Below are 25,753 nucleotides of genomic sequence, written 5' to 3' on the forward strand. Positions count from 1 at the left end.
CGGGATAGCTACATAATAAAAATAGTGATTTAAAATTTCGTTATGACATCAAATAAAACAATTTAAAATAAGTCCAAATATCTAATGATGACCTCGGTGGCGCATTGGTAAAGTTCTTGCCACTGAACCGAGAGGTCCCGGGTTCGATCCCCGGTCGGGTCATGATGGAAAATGATCTTTTTCTGATTGGCCCGGGTATTGGATGTTTATCTATATATGTATTTGTTATAAAATATATTATCGTTGAGTTAGTATCCCATAACACAAGTCTCGAACTTACTTTGGGACTAGCTCAATCTGTGTGATTTGTCTTAATATATTTATTTACCTAATTATGTGGATTTATGATGTTGTATCACAACAATATAATAATTTCTGATTTGGCAGCTCGGTTCTTTAGAAAATAGAACATTTATATTTTTCAAGCCATGATACCTAAGCTAAATTACAAAGGTTAAATATTGTATTAACCTCTGTTAGTGCCTAAGTATATTGCAAATTTTGTAAAAATCATAGTTATATACCTATTTAATCGATATCATGACCATATTTATAAGTGTGAACGTGAAATGTAAAAAGGCATTCACGTTAATTATAAATAAATATATTAGGACAAATCACACAGATTGAGCTAGCCACAAATTAAGTTCGAGACTTGTGTTATGGGATACTAACTCAACGATACTATATTTTATAACAAATACATATATAGATAAACATCCAGGACCCAGGTCAATCTGAAAAAGATCATTTTTCATGTTGTCTTGACCGGGATTCGAACCCGGAACCTCCAATGTAGCAGTCCGGCATGATGACCATTAAGCCACGGAGGTCGTCAAGGTCGGAAGTATATTTTACCAAAACGATTAATTTATATTATATTCTGCTTGATTAAACAGAGTATCTACAATAATATAGCTTAAAGTTACACTTGACCGAGCGTTTTATAATAATGATAAAAGACTTAATATATAAGGAGATTTCTGCGTTTTTTCTATCACACCATCGATCGTCATGGGGAAAATCATAGGACTATTGTTAATTGGTAAGTTTTCATCGGCAACTTCGTCTATTTCTTCTTCTTCTAAGGCTCCATCGTACGCCAAACTTTGACGTTGTCAAAATCGATGATTTTGACTTGACATAACCTTTGCCGCGTAATTTTTTTACTATTGAAAATTGCGCAGGCGAACTTAAATATAAAACCGTTGTTACAGAATTGAATTTGTAACATTTAAACTTAAATAATGTTACGAATTCAAATAAATAAAAATAAATATTAGGACAAATCACACAGATTGAACTAGCCCCAAAGTAAGTTCGAGACTTGTGTTATGGGATACTAACTCAACGATACTATATTTTATAACAAATACATATATAGATAAACATCCAAGACCCGGGCCAATCAGAAAAAGATCATTTTCCATCATGACCCGGCCAGGGATCGAACCCGGGACCTTACCACTGCGCCACCGAGCTCGTCGAATTCAATACTGTATAACATGTATTTATATTTAGTAAGTGTTTATATAATTGCGCAGTATAGTTAAAAAGGAGATTAAGGAGAACTAAAGTGGATCGATCTTTGGAAAAAAAATAAAAGATGATATGAAATATTCAGCCACGATTTTTTTAAACTTGCATATTTTGGGATAAAAAGCACTGTTACATTATTCACGGTAATATTCTACCCGTGTGCCTAATTTCATAACGATCCGTCCTGTAGATTTTACGTGAAAGAGTAACGAACATACTCACATATAAATACACATTTACATACTTTCGCATTTAGTAGGATTAACGGGAATCAGCACGAACCTTTTATTTAATGTAGCTATCGTTTCAACGACCTTGCAGTCGCCGTGGTCCCATACAGACCGTCAAGTTGCTTATCTATCTATATATATATATATATATATATATATATATATATATATATATATATATATATATATATATATATATATATATATAAGAAGAAGAAAAGAAGAAGCGTTTTTTACTAATCAACACCCAGCCTAAACCATAGAAGCTAGAAACACGAAATTTGGGCAGTAGCTTTAGGTTATTACGTAGTGCTCAGATAAGAAAGGAATTTTCAAAATTCGACCCCTAAAGGGGTAAAAATTGAGGGTAAAGTTTGTAGGAAAAATAAGGAAAATCTTTATTGATCTACTTGAAACTTGGCACAAATGCTATGCAACAAAAATAATGAAACCCGTGTTTCAGGAGTTTTCAAAATTTGACCTTTAGGGTAGTTAATTGAGGGTGAAAAGAAATAACAAATAATCCCATTCAAAATTTCGTCAAGTAAAGATATGAGTAGACAGCTCAGCGGTGAACACCATTGAATTCACGTTGTTACTGTTGATGGTTCGAATCCTGAACTTCAATCATTTTGAAGTAAATCTGATTATCTAATAGGGTGATTTCTGTAAAAGTTTTATTATGGTTTTACCCGAGCGGAGCTGGGGCTGCTCTAGTGTTATTATATATAAGTAAAGTGTTTGGACCTGACCAAAGACAAGCGAAAATATTGTCATCTTCCCCTTTAGCACAACACACGAATACACTGTCCGTCTGTCCATCTCACCAAATTCATTTAAAGTCCATCCGAAAGTTTATCAAATAGACTTGCGTGGTTAACGGGTGAGTTTTATTGCTCAACTTAGCGTGAAACTTTGACCAAAAGCTCCAATGAATGTTTGCATGTATTGTATTAATTCGACCATGACCTGAATGCCTTCTCCGTATCATCATGTATATTCTCCAAATGCATATTAGTTTACTTAGGAAAACATGGTAACGTTAAAATACCGGCTTCGCTCCTGTGGGAATTTTGGGATAAAACAAACCATATTGTGTTATTTACCAGGTTATATTCTACCGATGTACCGAATTTCAGAACACTCCGTCTTTTGCGTGGAAGAGTAACAAAAATCTAATTTCTGAATAAATGATTTGATTTTGATTTCAAACATACATATTAACATACATGTACGTGTATGTATTCCCATACTTGCTTGTTCCTGTTTACATTCTACACACGTGTGTCGTGTGACACGCCTTGTCTTGTGTAGTAATTATTTTAAAAAATTAAGTAGTCATATTCTCGGGCAGGGCCTTATGTCATTATATATAAATACAAAACAACAGGACAAACCACACAGATTGAGCTAGCCCCAAAGTAAGTTCGAGACTTGTGTTATGGGATACTAACTCAACGATACTATATTCTATAACATATACATATATAGATAAACATCCAAGACCCAAGTCAATCTGAAAAAGATCATTTTCCATTAGGCCATTATATATATTTATTTGTTGTATAGATATTTATTTTTTAAATTCACGAAAAACTAGAAAATTTTCATTGTTTTTTATTTTTATATTTTAGTTATTATCGGCTCGGCCGCGGCTGCGCCGTGGCGTTGCACCAAGACCTGCGAGGGGGCGACGGTCTGTTTCGCAGAACCTGTTAGACCCATCATTCAGCCACCCAGCATAAGCATCCCACAGCCTATACCTCCGTGCACAGGCCCGATAACGATCATAACGCCGTCCTGTCCGTGTCCCCCACCGTGCGCGCCCCCCTGCAACCCGTGCCCCCCTCCGAACCCGTGCGACCCGTGCGCCCCGTGCAACCCGTGCCCGCCGCCGCCATGCAACCCTTGCATCTGCTCTTATTAAATAGGGGTATATCATCGGAATATAGGGGTCTTTGATCGGAATCGAAATTTTACATGATAAAATTGTTTTTTTTATTTTAAATTTTAGAATAATTTTGTAAATTGGGTATGAGGGTTAACGAGGACGATGGTGTGAATATGGGGAAGTTTTGGATGAAAATTGGCATCGAAATTTTTTAAGTCAATAAATTTTTTGGATATTCAGTTGTGATTATTACGGTGTTTTCCCTTGCTTCAATTTATTTGACGCATTTGAAGAATATTAAGAAAGTGTGTCTTTTTTTATTAAATATACCAAAAACATTTTGTACGCCTCCCGTGTTATAGAAAAAATAATATCTATGCGGACCGATTGAGGAGTTCCCTCGTTGGGAGCCGATTCTAGGTGAACCGTCAGGTGAATTTATTATTGTCGTGGAAACTGAGCGAAGTGGGTAATTTCAACTCTGTAGGACAAGGTAGATAAAATTCAACTTGCAAGATTTGATTACAGACAGACAAACATAGAGACTGTTACAACTGAATAATTACAGAGAGACACACATTAGGATAGATTAAATTAAATAAAACATTGTGAACCAAGGTGAAAATTATTTCGACATCAAACGGTTTAACAAATGGAAACAATAGATTAAAAAAAAAAAACAAAAAATTCTAACCTCAAAATTTATTTACCTAAATGTTGTTGTTCTTTTATGAATGTTGTGAACACATTTACTGGTAGTAGGGGTATAGCCATTAATGAAGACAATTGCCCTGGAGTCAGCTGGGGTCGCCCGTGGCATTCTAAAAATGCTGAAAAAAAAAAGCACCAAAGATTTTGTTTGATGATATAAAGCATTGGATCGGACTAAGATATACAACCAACTGAAAATAGCGGCCCAAAGCCGCGAGGGTTTCCGTGTGCTGACCACCAAACTTCAACTCGAAGATTTTGAACAAAATTTTGTTTTGAAATAAGTAATTTTTATTTTGATTTGATTTGATTCGAAGGTCTTCATTAGAAACACAAAGTTAAACAATACTGTTATAATAACTTTCAAATATACAACGAAAACAAAGTCACACATTTTTGGCACGCGTAAAACGGAACTATTACTCTAAGACTTCGTTGTCCGTCCGTCTGTCAGCCTTTCTACGACCACAGATAACATGAATCGTGATAATTAGACAGATAAAGTTTTCATAGATGATGTACATATTTCTATTTCCGCTATACTTAACAACAAATATACACAAAACACGATAGAACAAAATATTTGTGGAGACTCCCATACAATATAGATATTTGTATCGCTAGATATTTATTAGCCGCGGCTTTGCCTGAGTAAACTTTCCATGAAAAATGATTTTTTTTCCCATGGAGTGTGTCAGCCAAAGTTCTTCCCAGTCTTAACTATATATATGACAAATTTCACGAAGATTGGTTAAGTATATAAAGCGTGAAGAGGTAACAAACTTACTTTCGCATTTATAATATTAGTTTGAAATGGCCTTAATCCAGTCAAATCTTGAAAATAATTAGGTATTTACTTACCAACAGAAATAATAAAAAATATATAAGTTAAGTTCATTGTAGTAATATTTATACTATAAGTACATAAGCGTAGGTAGGTACTTTTAAAACTAAACGCAAATCTCGAAAAGGCGATATTTTATACTTTTTCCGTGTAATTTAGTCACACTAATTTAGATCTGAAGAACAGAGCCATTAAAAAGTTTATTTTTTAATTAACCGTCATCAAAACACGATTGAAACACACGAATTATTTTTTTTATAAAACCGTATTTCAGATATGTATATTGTATTAGCAAATTAAAAATAAAACGAATTACTGTTCGCTCGAATTACTGTTGAACCAATGTTCAAATTGAGCGCGCTTTCCCAACTTCTTCTGTCACACACTTCGGTTAATATATACGTTGTCATTCCAAATGATTGCAATGCTATTCTAACTAAAATAAACAACGGATTGCACTCCGGCAGTGCCGGCAGAAGTGAAAAACTTGAATGTTAACTTTGTGCATTTGTTACGTCTTACGCATTTTCGATCAGGGCCACGCGTGTGCTGATGCGAGTTTAAAATTTTTTCACCCATCACAAAAAGTGCACAACGCCGCTAAAGAAGTTTTCACTTCAAAAACTGCATTTAAATGTGATCTAAATAGATTCAGTTGCTATGATGCCACGTATAGATATACAGATATACACAGACACGTTAAACTTGCTCCTTCAGTCGTCGGGGGTTAAAAATTGCGCCATTTTAGCTGTCAATACAATAACAGTGTGTTCCAGTTTTTAATTCGTTTAAAGAAACAATTAGTTAATTGGCTGTTTACAAAAAGAAATTGATTAAAATGTAACGTGTGCAGGAATCTGGTGTAAGGTCATTTAAAACAATCACTTTAAATTAACAACCTTTTAAGAAATCTCCTTGTTTGACGTCAATCATGGCATACCTATATATTGTAAACGCGTTTTATCCCATAGTTACCACCTACGACATCATCGGTAGGATGTGGAGTGACGTGTGAATATAAAATAAATTATTTTTGGGTATAATGAAAGATGAAACGTTTCTCTGTCACCTTGTTATTAAAAGTAAACCCATATCTTAAACTAAAGTATGTGAAACTATTTAAAAAGTTTGGCAATAAAGTTTTTTTTTTTTTAATTTTATTTTATCCTTTTACAGCCTAAAACTGTAAAACCTTTAGGCCTTAGGCGCTTCTTAAGACAACCACGGGAGTGGGGGTCCTATTTTAGGTCGGAACCACACGCCCTCTGATAAAAACATGATACAATATCAGACTTATTTTCAATCCTACCACCCGATTCTTTGTTTTCAACTTATATCCAGTTCAATTCAACGAAGTTGCTTAATACTTGTAAACAAAATGTGTCATGCGCCAATTTGATATTGTTTTGTTCAAAACAGCGGCGTAGCGTGAGCCATCGACGCTCTATTGGCGGCACGATTTGTTGCCCCTATTTGTCCCTAGTTCCTAGTTTCTAGAACTCAAATTCAAGTTAATTTATTTGCTCAAAAACAAGACACAGGAGATTATGTTCCTTACAGAAAGACAAGAACAGCCTATTTTTCTATTTTTCATGCAAATTTTTCAAATTCAAATTCAAATTCATTTATTTTGTGAACATAGCTAACACGGGTTGACATGGTATTGTGAAAGTGTACACTATGTTCCGCCATTGGGCATACAAAATTAATTAAAATAACATATAGGTGAATGTAGACACGTATGCATTGACAAATTCTATTATGTCATATATTACAAATAATTTATATTAATGTCAAATTGATTGAATTGAATTAATAAAGTCAAATTGACAATAAATAACGAAATTTTATGTGCAAAGTTACAGTTAGTTAATATTGTCTATAAGAAATTCGTTGATTGAATAGAAGGCTTTTCCTATAAGTAAATCTAACAATTTTTTCTTGAATATTTCAAAACATGCAATATTTCTTATATCAATAGGCAAAGAGTTATATTATTTAGGTGCCATTGCAAATACACTTTTATGTAGAAAGTAGTGCTACATTGTTTGAGATAAAGTTTACTCTGTTTACTTCTTCAAACAGGTGAATATTATGTTTGGACAAATAGTGCACAAATAGTGGCCTAGGACCGGCGAGAGATGTGTCCGGCGACCTGCCATGAGAGGTGATGGATATGATAAATGGATAGGTGATGGATATAATAAAATCGAAAATGCGATATTTTATACTTTTGACGTGACAACGTCTTAAATTAGGTTGCGGCTGGGAGTCACTTATGAAAAAGTGTAACGCCCGGTAACGTTACGATGAGTCACCGAACGAGAGAGAGGCCCGCCGAATGCCTTGCGTCTCTCTCCCACTCAACTATGATCGGTCTGCCGCGCGCGTAAAAAGACGTTGTCACGTAAAATCTTCGCCCGTAAAACCGACTTTACAGGCAACCATTTTTTTTCCGTGTAATTCAGTCACACTAATTTAGGTCTGAACAAGAGAGTAATTAAAACGTTTATTTTTTAGACAGATTGTACATGGATGAGAGAGGCACAGGACAGAGGAGGTTGGCGTACGCGAAGAGAGGCCTGTGCTCAGCTGTGGGCACAAACAGGCTGGAATGATGATGATAATGTTTGCACATAAGAAAATACAAGTCAAATGGTAAATTAAAATGAATTTGTCAAATTAAAATTGCATCTATACTATTATTATGATAATAGTATTCAATTCTATTCAATTCTAATTTAAGAGGTAAGCGTTTGTGAGTTTGTATGTTTGAGGCGGGTAATCTCCGAAACGAACGAACCGATTTCGAAAATGATTTAACAATTACAAAGGTACATTGTCCAAGATTGCTATAGGCTATATTTTATCTCAAAATTACCACGGGAGCGAAGCCGCGGGCAACATCTGGTTTATAATAATTTGTTCCAACTTCCAATAGCCTAGCCTATGTTTGAACGGGAGTCTTAAACCAAATATGCATTTTACAATTACGTACTAAGAAAGATAAATGAATTGAACGACTTGATCTAAGAAATAAATGAACAAACAACAGGGACAAAGCCACTTTGGCGCATATGATTTCACTTTCAATTTACCGCCCCCTTAATTGTGACGCCCTTGGCGGTCCAACCACTCGTCCACGCTACGCTACTATGAAAGCATAATTTGTTTGAGGATTGAGAAGTTGATGTGAACTTTATGACATATAGACATACAGAGTTTTTTTTACACTGCACAAATATATTGTGAGCTATCTTAGTTTTCGAGTGTGTTGATTGCTAACCACTGGTGTCAGACTTTATTCAAGTCGCCTAAAGGCATCTGACATGACTTTTACGACTACTTACCGCGCGTCTTGTGGCATTAATGGCATTGTAGAACCGAGTACAGGTTTCCTCAAGCTTTCCTTCACCGGAAGCAAGTGGTGGTCTATGAAAACAAACTCATGTGGCGCGAGTGGGCTCATAGGGACCAAACACTGTTCAAATGAGTTTCGGCATTTCTTCTCAGCAGTGGTCGTTCCGAAATGCCAGTAGTTTGTAGCGTGTGAGAAATAACTATGTAAAAATTGACGTGAAAAAGTGCCTGTGAAGGTCTAATTTCTGAATAAATGATTTGAATTTGAAGTTGGATTCGAATCTGGGACCTTATATCGTTCACAGACGTAGGTACAGTCTTAACCACTACGGAGAGTCGCTTGTGAGCGAATAATAACATTGCGTCGGTATCCATTAAGGAATAGATTTCAAAAATTACATATATTTTCGATTTCCAATTACATGTGAAACCTTTTGGCAGAATGACTACCAACTGATCGGACGAAAAAAATCGTTCTTCCTTTCGTTGTTTCTTTTGGAAGTTTTAAGAGGTTTCGCGTTTGATACCCTGTAACCCTGTATAAGTAATCATATGATTTTGTAAACTTTATTCAAACACCGGCCCGGTGGGTAGTGACCGGGAAAAACTATGTTTGAGAGCATAATCGCTCGGTTGGAACGAAATGTTCTAGGGTGACCACATATCTTGGTTACACGTGGGACATTCCGAAAAAATATCTGCCGAAATTGAAGTCACTCGCATTGATTTCTACTATTTACAAAGACTACTAAGTGTATTTTGATGAAATTTGCGGTAGAGTTAAACCTGTATTAGGGCACGGATTACAAAATACCCCAGTAATTAGGGTAACAATTTAATTTTAGGTTAGGTGCAACAAATTTTAACGTCAAGAATTGTAATTTTTAATGTTGTCTTGTTAAATTTGTAACAAAACTGCTTGTATTATAACAATTAAAATAACAGGAATATTTTGACACATAATAATCACCTTTTCCGTACACTTGAAATAGTTAGTACCTAGATACAGACCTATGTAGATATATGTTGAACTAGCTGCGCCCCGAGGCTTCGCTCCCGTGGGAATTTCGGGATAAAAAGTACCCTATGTGTTATTCCAGGTTATATTCTATCCGTGTACCAATATCTAATTTCATAATAATCGGTGCAGTAGATTTTGCGTGAAAAAGTAACAAACCTAAATCCTCACAAACTTTAGCATTTATAATATATATTTTTTTAATAATATATATCTTTATTAATCTCACACAATTGTTACTAGAGGTATTATCCTTAAAACTAAAGAATAGTTTCCTTAATGCTAGAAATTGTGAGAGAATGGTGTCCGAAAGTAAGTTTCAAAGAAACTTGTAATAATTGTTCGAGTAGAAAACTAAAATATGCTAGTTTGGATATTGATTTTCTTGTTGATGTCCCAGAACATATGAGAATCAAAGATACTTAAACAAAGACAAAATATTTTAACTTACTTTGTTACAAACTCGGTTATATAAGAACGAGGAGTTGTGTGTGTGTGTGTGTGTGTGTGTGTGTGTGTGTATTTGCGCGGAGTGAGTGTATTTCGTGGGTGTAGTGGTAAAAAAATATAATAATAATGTTGAGTATATTGTAATATTAGTAGGATTAATTCCAAAAAGATTTGTTAGTACACAAAACGTGATAAGATAACTCTAATATGACAAACTTGACAACACTCTTTTTTTGGGAAGTGTTTTCTTCTTCTATGGGCGCCTCTCCAACTAGTGAAGGTCAGTGATTAGCAGTGATTAGCTTTTGCTTTTCCACCGAGGTAAGGGCAAGAAGGACTTCTTGCCCTTACCTCGGTGGAAAAGCAAAAGTTGGAAAAAATCTCTAAAATATCCCGTCTGTACATTTAAGCTGGCCACCCTATCCAATATAGCAAAGTATTGAGCAAAAAACGTTTACGTTCACGGCGGCAATGTTTCGAAGATCAAAAGCGGATGGTGAACCTTTGAACTTGAAATTCGGCCGGCCATATTGGTTTTTGGTCGTGACGATTTTTCCTTTTCCACATAAACAATTTACGCGTCGATATCGAGTGGTTATTTTTATTTATATATATATTTATTTATTTAAAATTTATTGAACAACATAAATGTTAACATTGGGTAGATTTAATGCCATGTGGCATTCTTTGCCAGTCAAACTTTACGATTAAATAGAAAAACTATTCTATACATAAAATAGTTATATAAAAGTATAAGTACCTATTATATATAAAACTAGCTTTTGCCTGCGGCTTTGCCCACGTGAATTTTATAATCATTATACAAAAAAGAGCAATCCGTGCTATATATGGTTTGAGGAGAAGGGATTCCCTTAGAGATTTTTTTAAAGATATTAATATTTTAACTTTACCCTCACAATACATATTTGACAACATTATGCATGTCCGGAAAAATTTAAACTTATTTTAAAAAGTTGGTGATTACACTGATAGAGCCTTACGTAATAAAGATAAATTGTCTGTCCCCGGGCATCGGTTGGCCAAAGTTAGAACGTCTTTTGTTGGGAACTGTATCCGTTTTTATAACAAATTGCCTAAATGGATTCTTGATTTGCCGGACAAAAAATTTAGAAATTATATAAAAGAAGTACTTTGTAAAAAGGCATATTACAAGACTGACGATTATGTGAACGACAATAATGTTTGGCCCAAGCATGGTGCAGTATCCTCATAACATATGTAACTGATTTATTACATTATTACGTACGTTTTGTACATTTAGCTTTTTATTTATTAATTTCAATAATTTTATTGGAAATACAACTTTTATTTTATTTATTAATTCAAATTTTGACATTATTTTAATCTGTTTTTTTAATCTGTTCTTGTTGCCGCCGTGAAAGCGGATTTATTTTTCTTTTGAACGGAATAAGTTTACCTATTCCCCGCGCTTTTTAATGTCATTATGACATTACATTTAATTTTATAGTCGTTAGAATAGCAGTCGTATTAATAGAAGGAAGCTAAAACATTTTTTTTACAATTGTTTTCCGTCTTTCCGTCCATATGATATATGATGAATGATATAATATGATGTAAATTCGTCCTCCTAATTTTTAATATATGTATAAGACCTATATTTGTTAATTGACGTCCTTGGAGAAAAGGCCGCGGTGAAGTTTGTTGCGCCGCTTCTTCTTCACCTGCGCTTTGGAAGCCGGCAGTAGACTTAGTTTAAGTAATTTTTTTGACGTCAATAAGTGATGTATATCATCCTAAATTGAATAAAGAATTTTGAATTTGAATTTGAATTGAAAAATTTTAATAATATCGGTCATTCCTTAAGAGGCCAAAAAAAATTTTTGTCATTTTTTTTACGTATTAGTATTTTGTCATTTTTTTTAGATTCTGACCGCGGCTTGGAAAAAAAATGTATAAAGGCGTAATTTATTTCTGCGGGATGAAAGGTACCCTGTGTCCTTCTCCGTACTTCATACTACATGTGTGCAAAATTTCAAGAAGATTGGTTGAGTCTAGTTCTGCAAGATTGTTTGTGTTTTAAAAATAACCCTGTATTAATTTCAGTTTTTAACGCCCCGACGCAAAAAGAAGGGTGTTACAAGTTTTTCGTGTCTGTCTGTGTATCTGTCTGTTGCATCGTAGTTACCAAACGGATGAACCGATTTTCGTTCAGTTATTTTTGTGTCATAGATAATTTTATTCCCGAGTGTTCTTGAAAATCGGTTCAGCCGTTCAAAAGTTGTAGCGAAATGAATATTGAAAGTCGGGTTTTTTTTAAAATTTTTCTAACCAATAAACTGGTATGGTGTTAAAATACAATATTAATTACTTACTATATTTAAAATTATCTAATATGTTGTGGGACTTAACATCTATAGAAGCAATCAGTTTAGGTACTCGGCTCTAAAAATGGCTACAACAATTAAAATAATTTCGTTTAATTTCTTCCCGCCATTAAAACTAGTATAATTACATGATAACTAGCAGTAATTGTGAATGCATCTCGCTCTAATTTGATGACAATTGGCTTACAATAGTCGGCCATTTTGTCGAGATTTTCTACGCGTGTGCTCCAAGTTAGGAGAAAAAGCGTTGGAAATAATTAGGTGATTTTTGACGACCTCTGTGGCCTAATGGTCATCGGATATAACCGGACTGCTACACTGTAGTTCCCGGGTTCGATCCCTAGTCAGGTCTAGATTGATAATGACAATTTATGTTTATCTATATGTATAAACATATGTTTGTAAACAATAGAATGTTTTACAAAAAGAAAGAATAGGTCCAAATGAATAAAAATCTCAAATCGAAAAGACGTCAAAAAAATCAAATTTTTTTATTAAATTTTGGATGTACATAACTTATTGACGTCAAAAATTACTTAAATCAAATCCACTGTCGACTTCCAAAAAAGAAGCGGCGCAACAAACTTCACCGCAGCCTTTTCTCCAAAGACGTTAAGTAACAAATGTAGTCTTGTACCAAGGTGGGTTAGCCGATTTGGATGCAGATTTTTTTATTTGATAGCTAATTTTTATGCGGTGGTTCTTAGATATGTTTGATCAAAACTGTTCATAAGTTGCAGCGAAATGAATATTGAAAGTCGGGGGTTTTTTAATTTGTCTAATTAATAAACTTGTATTGTAATTAATTTATATATGACGACGCTTCTACTCCTGGCTTGCACCACACATAACAGTCTGAAAATTTAAGGCATAATTTAGACGCAGATGCTCATAAAAATTTTATGTGCTATTGTTCGCTAAAGGAGCGGGATTTTCAAGAAATAACCCGATATTTCTGGAAAAGTCCAGTTGCGGACGTTGGTTTTTTAAAGATTCGAAGTTCAAAATTGGATTTTATGTCGACAGTATAAATAATTCAGAGTTTGTTCGAGACTAAGCTATGAAACGGTCTTCTATTCAGCCAGCTCTTAAATCCTAACTAATATTATAAAGAGAAAAAAATTGTATTTTTGTTTCTTTGTTTGTAATAAACTCAAATTACTGGGTCGATTTTGATGAAAGGCACAGAGATAGACGAGACCTTCAGGAGTAATATAGGTTACTTTTTTTATTATGGTTTTACCGTTTACCGAGCAAAGCCGGACGTGTCGGGTATAATATACTCATGTATCTCCGCCAAGGGCATAATATAAATATAAAATATATGTTGTAAATACTTTTCTTTTAGTATATATCGTTGTTCCTAATATATGTGAGTATATTTAGTTGTTTGTATTAAAGTGTCTGTGGCAATACAAACAAACGTTTTCAGCCTTGTTGTTATGTCAATTTGACATTGACAATTCGACACCGTCAATTTCGAAACTGAAGAAAAAGTGAAAATAAATATATATATCAAGACAAATCACACAGATTGAGCTAGCCTCAAAGTAAGTTCGAGACTTGTGTTATGGGATACTAACACAACGATAATATATATTTTATAACAAATACTTATATAGATAAACATCCAAGACCCGGGCCAATCAGAAAAAGATCATTTTCCATCGGGTTCGAACCCGGGACCTCTCGGTTTAGAGGCAAGCACTTTACCACTGCGCCACCGAGGTCGTCAAATATAGATTCTTATATATATATATATATATTGTTAGCACAAACATTTAAATCATAAAGCAGCTGTTCTAATTTTGCTTCCATACTGGTCTGTAAGGTCTGTAACAAAATGGCCGCTAAGCCACGTTACTCGTCAAGTTGCACAAATGCGTTTAGTTTCATTTAGCTTAGTTCACTATTGGAATAGTTTTTGCGGTGTAACCTCATGCTCGTGCTGCGAACTATAGAGGCTAATCCTTGCCGAAATAAATTTTAAAAAAGAAAGTTTACTGCAACTGTCAAAATATTGTAGTCTTAGCCGCCCGGAGGCGTGTATCTGTCACGGTAAGTTTGATTAATTGAAAATTGATAATTTTACAACATTATTAATAATAACCACGTGATTTGGTAAATGAGACACTAAAAAGAATTGGACTATATGTGATTTGCTACAGATTACAATAGGCTCATTCTAACGCATTAGGTAATAACCTGTAATGTTAGATGTAAGAAATGTTAATAAATAAATAAATAAATAAATAAAAAACGTGGTCACACGGTTATAATTTCCAAACTACTAAACCAACCAAACTCGTCTCGTCTCGGAACCTAATACGTATGATGCTTCATTTATGTAATAAAATTAGCAATAAATACGTTAAATTATTTACCATTTACTGTAAAAATAAAATCAAAGGTAAAATAAAATAAAACGGGAGCCAAATCGGTGTTCTTCGCGTGTCACACTCTGTTGGCGCGTATGGAAATCCTTTAAAAAAATCTTATTTTTAATTACATTTAGCATACACATGTATGCCAAATGTAGTTTTTATAATATTTATGAAGAACTCATTGAAACTACACACATTTGGCAGTTACCATGGCAAAGAATAATAATTAAATTATGTTATTTTCGTAAAACAGGGTCTCTTATGAATTTTATTATATTTAGTAAACACATGTAAAGTTTGTCCCCAAAATTTATATACAGTCCCCTGCCAAGAATTTAAATCCATATTTAAAAAAAACTGTAATATTTTCAAACATTTTCTTAGTGAAACGGAACGCAGATTATCGTGAACTTTGCAACCTTGCCGAATGCGGCGACACATCACCATTTAATTTAGTGTTTGAGTGTCATTTGTGAGTAGAACATGCGTTTGATCCGCCACCACAAACAGTCCTCTGGTAAGTAATGGTATTTATGTTAATTACATTAATTATCTCTGAATATAGCTTATTGTTGTATTATTTGTGTCTAAATTTACTGATAGGTTCTGAAAAAAACATTTTATATCAGTTTTGGAAATATTGAGAAATTTAACCGAAAAACACAGTCCCCTGGCAACAGTTCCCTGTCAGAAAATGCAACAGGGTATTGTTTTACACAATAGGGGACTGTGTATTTTATGTATTGTTTATTGTTTTTATATATTATATGTGTAAATTTATCAACTAGTCTGCTTTATTAATATAAGAATCATCAAAGTATCGTTACTTAGCGTTATTTTATTTCATAAACTTGTATTATTTTACACAGGGCGATCGAACACAGATGATATGGCTCCTAAAATGAAAAAGTTGTCCCGAGAGGTATTACTACAGAAAAAGAGAGAAGCAGAGCGACTACGATACTTTAAAGAAGGGGAAAGAACATTGTACTCTATATCGAGCTAAAAGACTAAGACTGAAAAACATCACTAATACTTTTGTTAGAGAAAATATGCCTTTATCAGATTCAGAAGCAGGTACTCCGTTTACAAGACCCGCCACTCCAGTTCCAGATCAAATATTTCCATTTGCTAGTCTCCAGCAAAGAAAAAAAGAAGCCACAAAGCGACGAAAGAAGTTTAACTAGGAAAGGAACGAAAAGACGTTTAGAGAAAAAACTTGAAAAGTACAAAAAGAGATTCAAGCATTGGTCGATAAAGTTGAAGAGGAAGCGGCCGATCAGAAGGGGTTTAAAGGCACTTTGAATGTGCATCAGGTTGCAGGTATTTATTCCAGCTCCATCCTAGGCATTCCAACTAAACGTATAACACTTACAACGAAAAGTCTCAGTTGCTTTTTGCAACAGCGGATCTTGTGAGCATTATAAGATTGGCAGTATTAACTATGCTCAAAAACCTAGATGGACAGTAGAAAAAGTGTTTACTGAGTCCGAACCGGAAGATTTCGAATCTGCTAAGCCTGAAATGATACGTACGTCTCCTCAGAGGTTGGACGATGATATTGCAGGAACGAGTGGTATTGGGAATTCATGTTACAATACTGGAGATTACGTTCTTGTGAAATATCCAGCTAAAAATATAGAATATCGTTATGCTGCCGTAATTAATGATATTGATAACGATGAAAGTGAGTTACGTGTTACTTTCCTCAAGATTTGTGTTCAAAAAATGCAGATGTTTAGAATAGATGATAATGATGTTGCAGATGTGTCATTTGATCAAGTAGTCCAAAAGTTGGATAATATTGACTTGATTTTAAAAGGAAAGAGAATATTTTATCAGTTTTCTACTCAAGCACAGGTTTTCGAGTGCTATCTTGTTAAAATGTTAAGATCATTGTGATAATTAAACATTACTATGTGCCTTATTTGATTGAGAAAAATCTCAGAATATATTACTTTAAGAGTAAATACTTCCTAATAATTATATTAATAATAGTATTTGACTAATAAGACTGCATAAAGCATTTAATAATTGATATTATAATAATAAGACTAATGTTGATCTCCGTGAGTACAAAATGTTTTTAGCACTTAAGGTTAATTTTTGATATGTATGTTTAAAAAAACATTTTTTTGTTAATCTTTTATAAAGATTATTGAAACGAAAATATGTCATAAAAATAATAAATGAATCATTAATGTAAAATTACTTTTTTTAAGTATAATAGTCCTCTGTCTCATTTAACAGTTCCCTGTTATGTTAAAAACAGTCCCCTGATGGCTCAAACAGTCCTCTGTCATGTTTTTTTTGGAAAATCGTTAATAACTCGAAAAATACGCTTAAATTCAGTGGGCCACCTTATCGAACTAAGATAATAGTTAATTTTCTTCGAAATACGACCTGATTTTTTGGCAAATTTTAAAAATAATTGCCAGGACAGCATTTATATGGGACCTGTACGAGCTTACAGAGAAATGCCCGTATATATTAAATCGATCTACTCAAAACCATAGTAACTCTACTCGACTATTAGCAAAGCGCAAAAAACGTTTAAAATCTTCTAAAAATAAAATAATAAATTGAAAATTATGTTAAGTAGGCATGGTTATATATTCTTTTCTATACTAGTTTATCGTAACTCTAATCCTCATACACTTAAATGGTACCTAAGTTTGTATTTATTGGCAATATTTTTTCTACATGCTCAGTTGATGATACTGAATAACTTTCGTATGGGAACAACTGGGAAATTGCGAAAATAAAAGCCGATCCATATATTTTCCTCACGTTAGGTATTTAATTTGTATGGAATAGCTGGTAGTTTTTTCGCTATTTCGGGGTAATTTTTTTTATCAAATTTCTATCCCAGAGACCGGGAATGTGAGTAGAAAGTTTAGACAAGTTATATTAAATAATATATTGATTAAAATGCTGATTTTAATAAAAAAAACATTGCTAATAAAAGTCTTTTATTTAGTAAATATAATTTAGAATACAAATTTAGAAAAAAATAAAGATTTGATACAAATCCTGTTTGTGAAAATTAGTACATAACTTTCGTGGTATCTATCGTAATTTTCGTGGACATGAAAATTTCAAAATACAATATATATTGATAATATATTTCAACTATGAATTTAATTATTGTGCTAAATACTAGCTGTACCCGAAACTTGGTTCGCGTGATAGTACCTGGACACTCGTTTTGCCGTACTGTCTGCACAGGCGACCAACATACTAATATGAATGCTTCCTAGCGCCGCGTTGTAAAACTCCGTCCGTCCGGCCAATATTTATGTATAATTCCATCGCGAAGACACTGGTATGAACTTTTCGATCATTCAAATTCAAAGTATATTTATTGCTATCTAGTTCAGTAATGGCAAATAGAAATACTTATTTATTTTAAAATCCACTACATAAGTACAACTTAGCAATAAAGCAATTTAGTTCATCCGGATAACAGACGATAGTTTCACGCCAGAGTCTGGCATGTGGCGTTTAGTTCTCGAGTTTGTACTGCACACACATTATCACACATTATTCGACTACACTTGCACATTCGTTCTAATGTTTGCTGTTGTTTGTTTTTGTTTTCCGTTCATATTAACTTGTTTATTTTTATTACGTACTTTTTTTACTTGGTACCAGCTGAAAATCAGCGCCTTGACTCGATACCATGGCGCCAGGCTGAGCTGGTCGCCAATTCGGCTGACATATTAAATATATATATTATATATTATTATTATGGCAAATCACACAGATTGAGCTGGCCCCAAAGTAAGTTCGAGACTTGTGTTATGGGATACTAACTCAACGATACTATATTTTATAACAAATATATATATATAGATAAACATCCAAGACCCGGGGCCAATCGGAAAAAGATCATTTTCCATCATGACCCGACCGGGGATCGAACCCGGGAGCTCTCGGTTCAGTGGCAAGAACCTTACCACTGCGCCACCGAGCACCGAGTCAAGAAAGACAAGGACAAAACATTTTGTAGTGGGAAACATACGAGCGCGCAAAAGCTGGTATATATTCGTAAAATTACCCATTTTATTATCCCTACCTGGTAATAAAAAAGTTGTAAACAGACCGACGGATCGTTTTATATATAGTGAAGTCAGCTCGTGAACACTTATCGTAAACGCTGAGGTAGGGAGAGTTATGTAAGTTGAATTTAGGTCACATTCGTCATAAATTTTGCATATAGGTACCTACGGAAATGTGTGATTTAATTGTAATAATGTTTAAGCTTTGTGGCATATGATATATTAGAAATTTTTATCCTTATATAATACTAGCTATTGCCCGCGGCTTCGCTTGCATTTATTATGTGCGTTCTAATAAATTATTATTATCAATATCTCTGTTACTAAGCAACGTATTGCGATGAAACCTATAACAGATTATAATTTAGACCATCCGCTATATACCTGAGGAAACCGCGTCAAATTCCATCCAGTAGTTTTTGCGTGATTCGCGAACAAACATATGGACAGAAAGACAGACAAAAATTGTAAAAAAAATAGGTACTATTCAAACGACGATAAAATTAAACGTAATGTCATTAAAAAGCGCGGTGAATAGGTAAACTTATTTTTTCAAATTTAAACACCGTTCTAAAGAAAAATAAATCCGCTTTCACGGCGGCAACAAGAGCAGATTAAAAAAACTCGGACATCTTAAAATTTTAATTAAAAACTTTTTTACTGTCAATGGCCGGGAATAGGAAAAACAGAACGCAATGAATTGCGAGAAAAAAAAAGTAAATGAATTCAAAAGTTTTGTCTATGATAAAGACTTTCTGAACGGACTCTTCTCCTTAGTTTACCTTTTTTGTTCTTAATATTAATGGAATATTTAAATATTTTTTTTTTTATGAAATGAAAAACTGGCCAACATTTGGCTTTTAAATAGGATATTTCCAACTAGTTTTTAAACTTCTTTCCGTAGGTAGGTATCCGTAGGTAACAGACTGTAAGTACAGTCTGTTAAGAGAGTGGTGATAATAAAGGTTTCCTGTTGGCTGCCAACATTCTGTATATCAACCAATCTTACTGAAGTGATAAGTGGCATTTATATACAAAAGTGCATGTGTGCAATTGTGTATGTGAGTCTTATGAAATTAGTACTGACAGAGGGACGTCAGAAGCCCAAATGCATTGCGGCTAGCGTTCTGCGTGAAAATTTTATATAATCAACCTATTATATATAACCAATCTATTTTATATAACCAATCTATTAAGATTGGTTCATTACGACTTGATTGAAAACAGTAAAAAAGTATTAAAAATCTATTTAAATTAGTTGATCTAACAACACGGCCATTAAGACCACCATACCACAGGGAGAAAGCAATCTAGATTTTTTCCTAGTTTTTCCGATTGCCAGCAGTAATTATTCCTACTTCGCGCTCGAGCGCTTCACGGAGACGGTGATAGATGGCGCTAGGGAACCAACCATTTTTCTCCATCTACTGTCCTAGAGTTATGTTTAAATATCTGAGTACAAGATGATACAATTATATAAATATTTGTTCGCCGCGAACTTTAGACCTCGCGAACACAATAAATTTTTGATCACAATGAGTTTTTAATAAAATTGTGAATTTGTATTGATGATTTTGTTGTCCCGCGAACTTAAAAATTGTATTTACAGACATACCTTACCTACATACCTTTTAAAATTCATAAAAATCAGACCAACAGTTGGAAGACCATCGTGAGGGTCAGGCTAGCCTCATATTTAAGACGACTTCGGTGGCGCAGTTGTAAGGTTCTTGCCACTGAACCGAGAGGTCCCGGGTTCGATCCCCGGTCGGGTCATGATGGAAAATGATCTTTTTCTGATTGGCCCCGGTCTTGGATGTTTATCTATTTATATATTTGTTATAAAATATAATATCGTTGAGATAGTATCCCGTAACATAAGTCTCGAACTTACTTTGGGGCCAGCTCAATCTGTGTGATTTGTCCTAATATAAAAATTAAAAAAAAAAACCTAGAAGACAATAGTATAATACCTTTATTAGTATATAAGCTTACCTGGTTTAATCACAAAGTTACATCATTCGTTTGTTGTGGTAATATCAATATCTATAAATTTGTCGGTAAGTTAACTAACTTCCCGTCAAGTTAAAAGTGCACTAGTCTTGATCTTGCACCAGTTATCGGATACTAGCTGTTCGTTCGCGGCTTCGTCCGCTCATATGCCCTCGGCAACAGTTTTTCTTCATATTAAAATTGGATTGTGATAGTTCTAATAAAATATTCATAACGCTTTTAAAATACACACAGCGCGACCTAGTGTTTTATTGCAAAGTTTTTTTATTCACACCTGATAGAATACAGGTTTTTCGCAAATCCCACAGGAACAATGGTTTTTTCCGAGATGAAAGGTCCCATAGATATGTTTCAGATGCTATTTTTAACTTAATTATCACTAGGCTTTTTGAATATATAGTTTTAATTTTAGGTTAGTTTAAGTTAAGTTACAAACAATTTATATGTTTTCCTAATTACCTAATATTGTTAATAAATAATCAACTTTTGAATTGTTTCAGCGCTGCCGGCCAGATCACCAATATAAACCTGGTTTAACTGAAGAGGTAAATACTATCCTAAATCTAATTTCATATGATATAGTCTAATTTTATAAATAGTTGACCGTAACAGATAACATTCTTCACCTAATTAATATGTTGAAAACGACACGCAAGGACCACTATAGGAGTACAACAGATAGACTACGTATGCAAATATACCGCAGCGAAACAAACTACCAGCATCACAAACCGACAATACAAAGCGTAGCTACCTCACCCCTTCCTCCCCGTAAAGCGGAAATTCATTTAGCTAATAATAATTAAAATTAAAAAAGAAAAACTCTGAAAAGCTGAAAACAATAACTCCGCGTTTCAGGATCTAATTTATAATTAACTATACAGATTATTATAGTATCCCAAGGACTGATGTCTGAACCAACATTTTTTAAACTTATTAATTACAACCAGACATTTAATTTAAAATAATTCCTTGTTATGTAATTTTTTGTTAATTAAACGTTATCGCACCTAGGGACCGCTTCACAGCTGTTTGAAATAAAACTCAAATGCTTACTTATAGTGTGATTACATAATTTTTGAGGTTAGAATTTATTTGGCGGTGCCAACGACATACAATACAAAGCGTATAACTACACCACCACTCCCTCCCCGTATATCAAAATTCAATTAGCTAATAATAAAAATGGATTCCTTTCCCTCAGCTCCCTAGAGGTTTTTCATAACAAATCATATTTTTAGAGCATTTATACGTAAAACCTTTTAAGTTTGAAATTGCTTTACTAAATGTGGAACACATTTTTTTATATTTGTAGGAATAGGTACATTTTCATTGTATATGATATTTACCTACCTTATTTCAATAGAAATAATATTTTAAATGTAAACTTTTTTAAATAAATAATTTCGACACAAAGAGGTTTTTTTTTATTTACTTTATCCGGTTTATCCATATTAAAATGCAAAGTAATCGAAGCCCATACGGCCATCGTCGATAGTCGTACGACGATAACAATAGCACCATATATTTTTCAGTTAGTTTGGATTAAAGAAATAAATTTAACAATAATTCAATAAATATTTATTATATAATCAATATTTCGTAGCAATAAGTTATCGTTTTAGTTTGCAATTGTTTTCTAATATTAATGCGGGAATGGTATGTATCCCAATGTATGATGAAAGAATGAAACAGTTTAGTATGTGTATTCGAACACTGAGAGTGAGAGGACGGATGTTAGAGGGAGAGAGAGGACGTATGGCGACGAGGATACTTTCAGCGAAGACGTTACGATTAAGATTTCCGAAAAACAAGCTGTACTTAAACAATTTCTGTGGTGAAAATACAAGATTTCAAGAATTCAATTGTTTGACTGTTCCCCGATCCCACATTAATCTTTATTGCATAAATTAAAATAAATGATCCAGGTATATATAGTTCCAACGAATGAACATAGAAAGAATATTAAAATACCTAAACACTTTATAGATATCTACATACCTACCTATTGATAAAAATACGTGAAAAATTCATAACTTTACTGTAATGGCAAAGTAATGGCAAAGGGAAAGCTGTTTAAAAAGGCACTGATTTATACCAATCATCTATCAAAATTACCATTGAACGGCCACCAGTAGTTTTTAAAGGAGAATCTGCTGGCACACCCTAATTTGTTTTCAATTCCTCCCCCATTTTTATAAGCATCATTCTCATAGATAAATAGGGAGCAGTGTTCGTTATTGCGCGGGAACGAATGCACGCAGTCTTATTTTCGTCGAAAAAGCGCGCGCGAAATTTGACAGCTCCTCGGAGTCGGAGCGCGCGTAAACTCGCGTAACTTTTTAATGTTCTTTACACGCAGAAATCAAATTTAATTTGTTACGAACAATGTACGGGTGTAAAAAATACGTATTACAAAGACTAAGTAATTGAAAAATAAAGCAAAACTGTTTTCCATTTATCCAGATATATGTTTGCCTTTTTCTTAAGTTCTATGGGTTGAAATATAAAAACATTTTTAGGTACGTATGGCTCAGACAGTTCAATTTGAAAGTGCAGTGAACATTTTTGTGTTTCTTTGTGTGTGCCTGTGAAATATTTGACATCCAAACTGATTTTAAATCTTTTTACCGCCGGTATGAATTTTCGATGAAAGTTCTTTTGTTTTATTTCACATTACTGCATTCATTTTTAAGAATTATAATTTTTTAAATCTAGTATGTAATGGAATGAAATAACAATGAAATTATTATAAAAATAGTTTAATTACTTATAAAAGCTAGCTGACGCCCACGGATCCACAAAGGGTAACATTTCTTTCAAGTCACTTTCCGCCCTTTAGACATATATCCATATAAAAATCACAATAATTAATTGCCTTTTAACCAACATACTTTAAAATTCATATAAATACTTACTAATCGTTTTCCGCTGCTTTGCACGCGCAATTTTTCCACGGGATCAGTTATTTTTCCGGAATAGAAGGTACCCTATGTCCTTCTTCACACATCAAACTACATGTATGCAAAATTTCAAGAAGATTACTCGAGCAGCTAAAGCGTGAAGGGGTAATAAACAAATTTATATACATTCGCATGTATAATTAACACTAGCTGCGCCCCGGGGCTTCGCTCTCGTGGTAATTTCGGGATAAAATGTACCCTATATGTTATTCCAGGTTATATTCTATACCCATGTACAAAATTTCCTAACAATCGGTCCAGTAGATTTTTCGTGAAAGATTAACAAACATACATACACACACACCCTTGCACTTTCGCATTTATAATATTTGCAGGATTCGTTAGGATTAGTGTGAAGTATGATTTTTTTTCTGCGGAAACATGGCGGTCATTTTACTTTTTTTTTTTAATTCTCTGAGCCATAGACAAGAACAGAAGGATATTGAACGGCTTAAATTTACGTTAATTAGCCCTCGCCATATCCTAGCGTCTTTTGTTCACATTTTTTGCGGTATCAAGTAATAACAGCAAACAAATCTCACTGAATACTGCTATTACAATAATTATTATCGATTCTACTTCAACTTTGTTAATATAAAAACGAATTAATCATCCACAACTGCCATTAAAATTAATTAACATAAAATAATTCTATTGAATATTTTCATAAACTACTTACTGAACAACTAATATTTGAGTGGATATGAATTATTAATGACAAGCGGCTCGTCCCAGTTTCGCTCTGGTAAAAACATAATATATTATACACTTAAACCTTCCACAGGAATCGCACTATCTATTGGTGAAATCCGCATGAAAATCCGTGCAGTAATTCTTGAATTTATGGCGGAAGGACAGACAGCGTAATTTTCAGAAAATTCTTTCAGTTTTTTTTTTTTAATAGTGGTCGTTTTTTAAGCACCATAAATAAATTATAAAAATATAAGCTGTTGGATTTACAAGAAATATTTGACGACCTCGGTGGCGCAGTGGTGAAGTGCTCGCCTCTGAACCGAGAGGTCCCGGGTTCGATCCCCGGTCGGGTCATGATGGAAAACGATCTTTTTCTGATTGACCCGGATGTTGGATGTTTATCTATATATGTATTTGTTATAGAATATAGTATCGTTGAGTTAGTATCCCATGACACATGTCTTGAAATTACTTTGGGGCTAGCTCAATCTGTGTGGTTTGTCCTAATATATTTATTTATATTATTTATATATATTTCAATTACAGCCCAATTTCTTTATAAAAAAACTATTTTGTAGTTCAATGACCTCTATTTTAATCATGAAATTAGTGGAGCAATTAATTCCACTGCCTCTCCGACTATACATCAACGTCTTGATTATCAGACACTGGAATCTATTAGTTAAATCAACCGTTGCAAAGTGGACTTAATTACTTAATACTAAGGTTTTAAATCCCTTGTGTTTATAATTTGCTTAGGTCGATTTTACTTTTAGTACCCTATAAAGTTGTTTACGTTAGATCTGATTTTGACAGATATATAGTTATATAGTTAGGTATAGTGAATGAGTGCGGTCGAGCGCGAGTCGGGTTTTATAATTTTTTTTAAATTCCTATTTTCGTAGAAAGTTAACAAAGTATGAAATGAAAACGTATTTCAATTGAAATATATTGTGATCCCTTTCCATCTTACTAATGTTTGAGTTTGATAAAACGAGACAGAACATATTTTATCCAAAATACGTTTTCATGACTTTATATTTTGTTTCGTTAAGAAAAATCGACTATAAAGTCGTCTCATTCCGATAAATCCAAGAAACAAAAGTAAAGTAACAAGTATATACACGTAGTTAATTTAATATTGAGATTATTATAAGACAGAACTTGGTCTTAGATTAATTTTAAACGTGGGTCTGTTCGGGAATCTGCCCGAAAACTCTTTAAATTAAC

At 33.7% G+C, this 25,753-nt stretch overlaps 1 protein-coding gene and 1 long non-coding RNA gene across 7 annotated transcripts in view; both read left to right on the forward strand.

Annotated features, from left to right (window-relative positions):
• The window catches only part of LOC128682244 (lachesin-like), a 107,938-nt gene that overhangs the window by 43,240 nt on the left and 38,945 nt on the right, over positions 1-25,753 (forward strand). For 3 of the 6 annotated variants that reach the window (XM_053766867.1, XM_053766873.1, XM_053766868.1), the window contains one exon: positions 21,368-21,412. The gene's annotated coding sequence lies outside the window, so the exon portion shown is untranslated. Of the gene's footprint in view, positions 1-14,422; positions 14,468-21,367; positions 21,413-23,370; positions 23,390-23,482; positions 23,504-25,753 lie in introns of those variants that run through there. The other 3 variants (XM_053766869.2, XM_053766872.1, XM_053766871.1) reach the window with 3 other exon arrangements.
• On the forward strand, positions 994-3,899 carry LOC128682254 (uncharacterized). Its single transcript, XR_010370308.1, has 2 exons — positions 994-1,045; positions 3,404-3,899. It is a non-coding gene; the product is annotated as an uncharacterized LOC128682254 (long non-coding RNA).

This window comes from Plodia interpunctella, chromosome 29 (genome assembly GCF_027563975.2).
Source record: "Plodia interpunctella isolate USDA-ARS_2022_Savannah chromosome 29, ilPloInte3.2, whole genome shotgun sequence".
NCBI lineage: Eukaryota > Metazoa > Arthropoda > Insecta > Lepidoptera > Pyralidae > Plodia > Plodia interpunctella.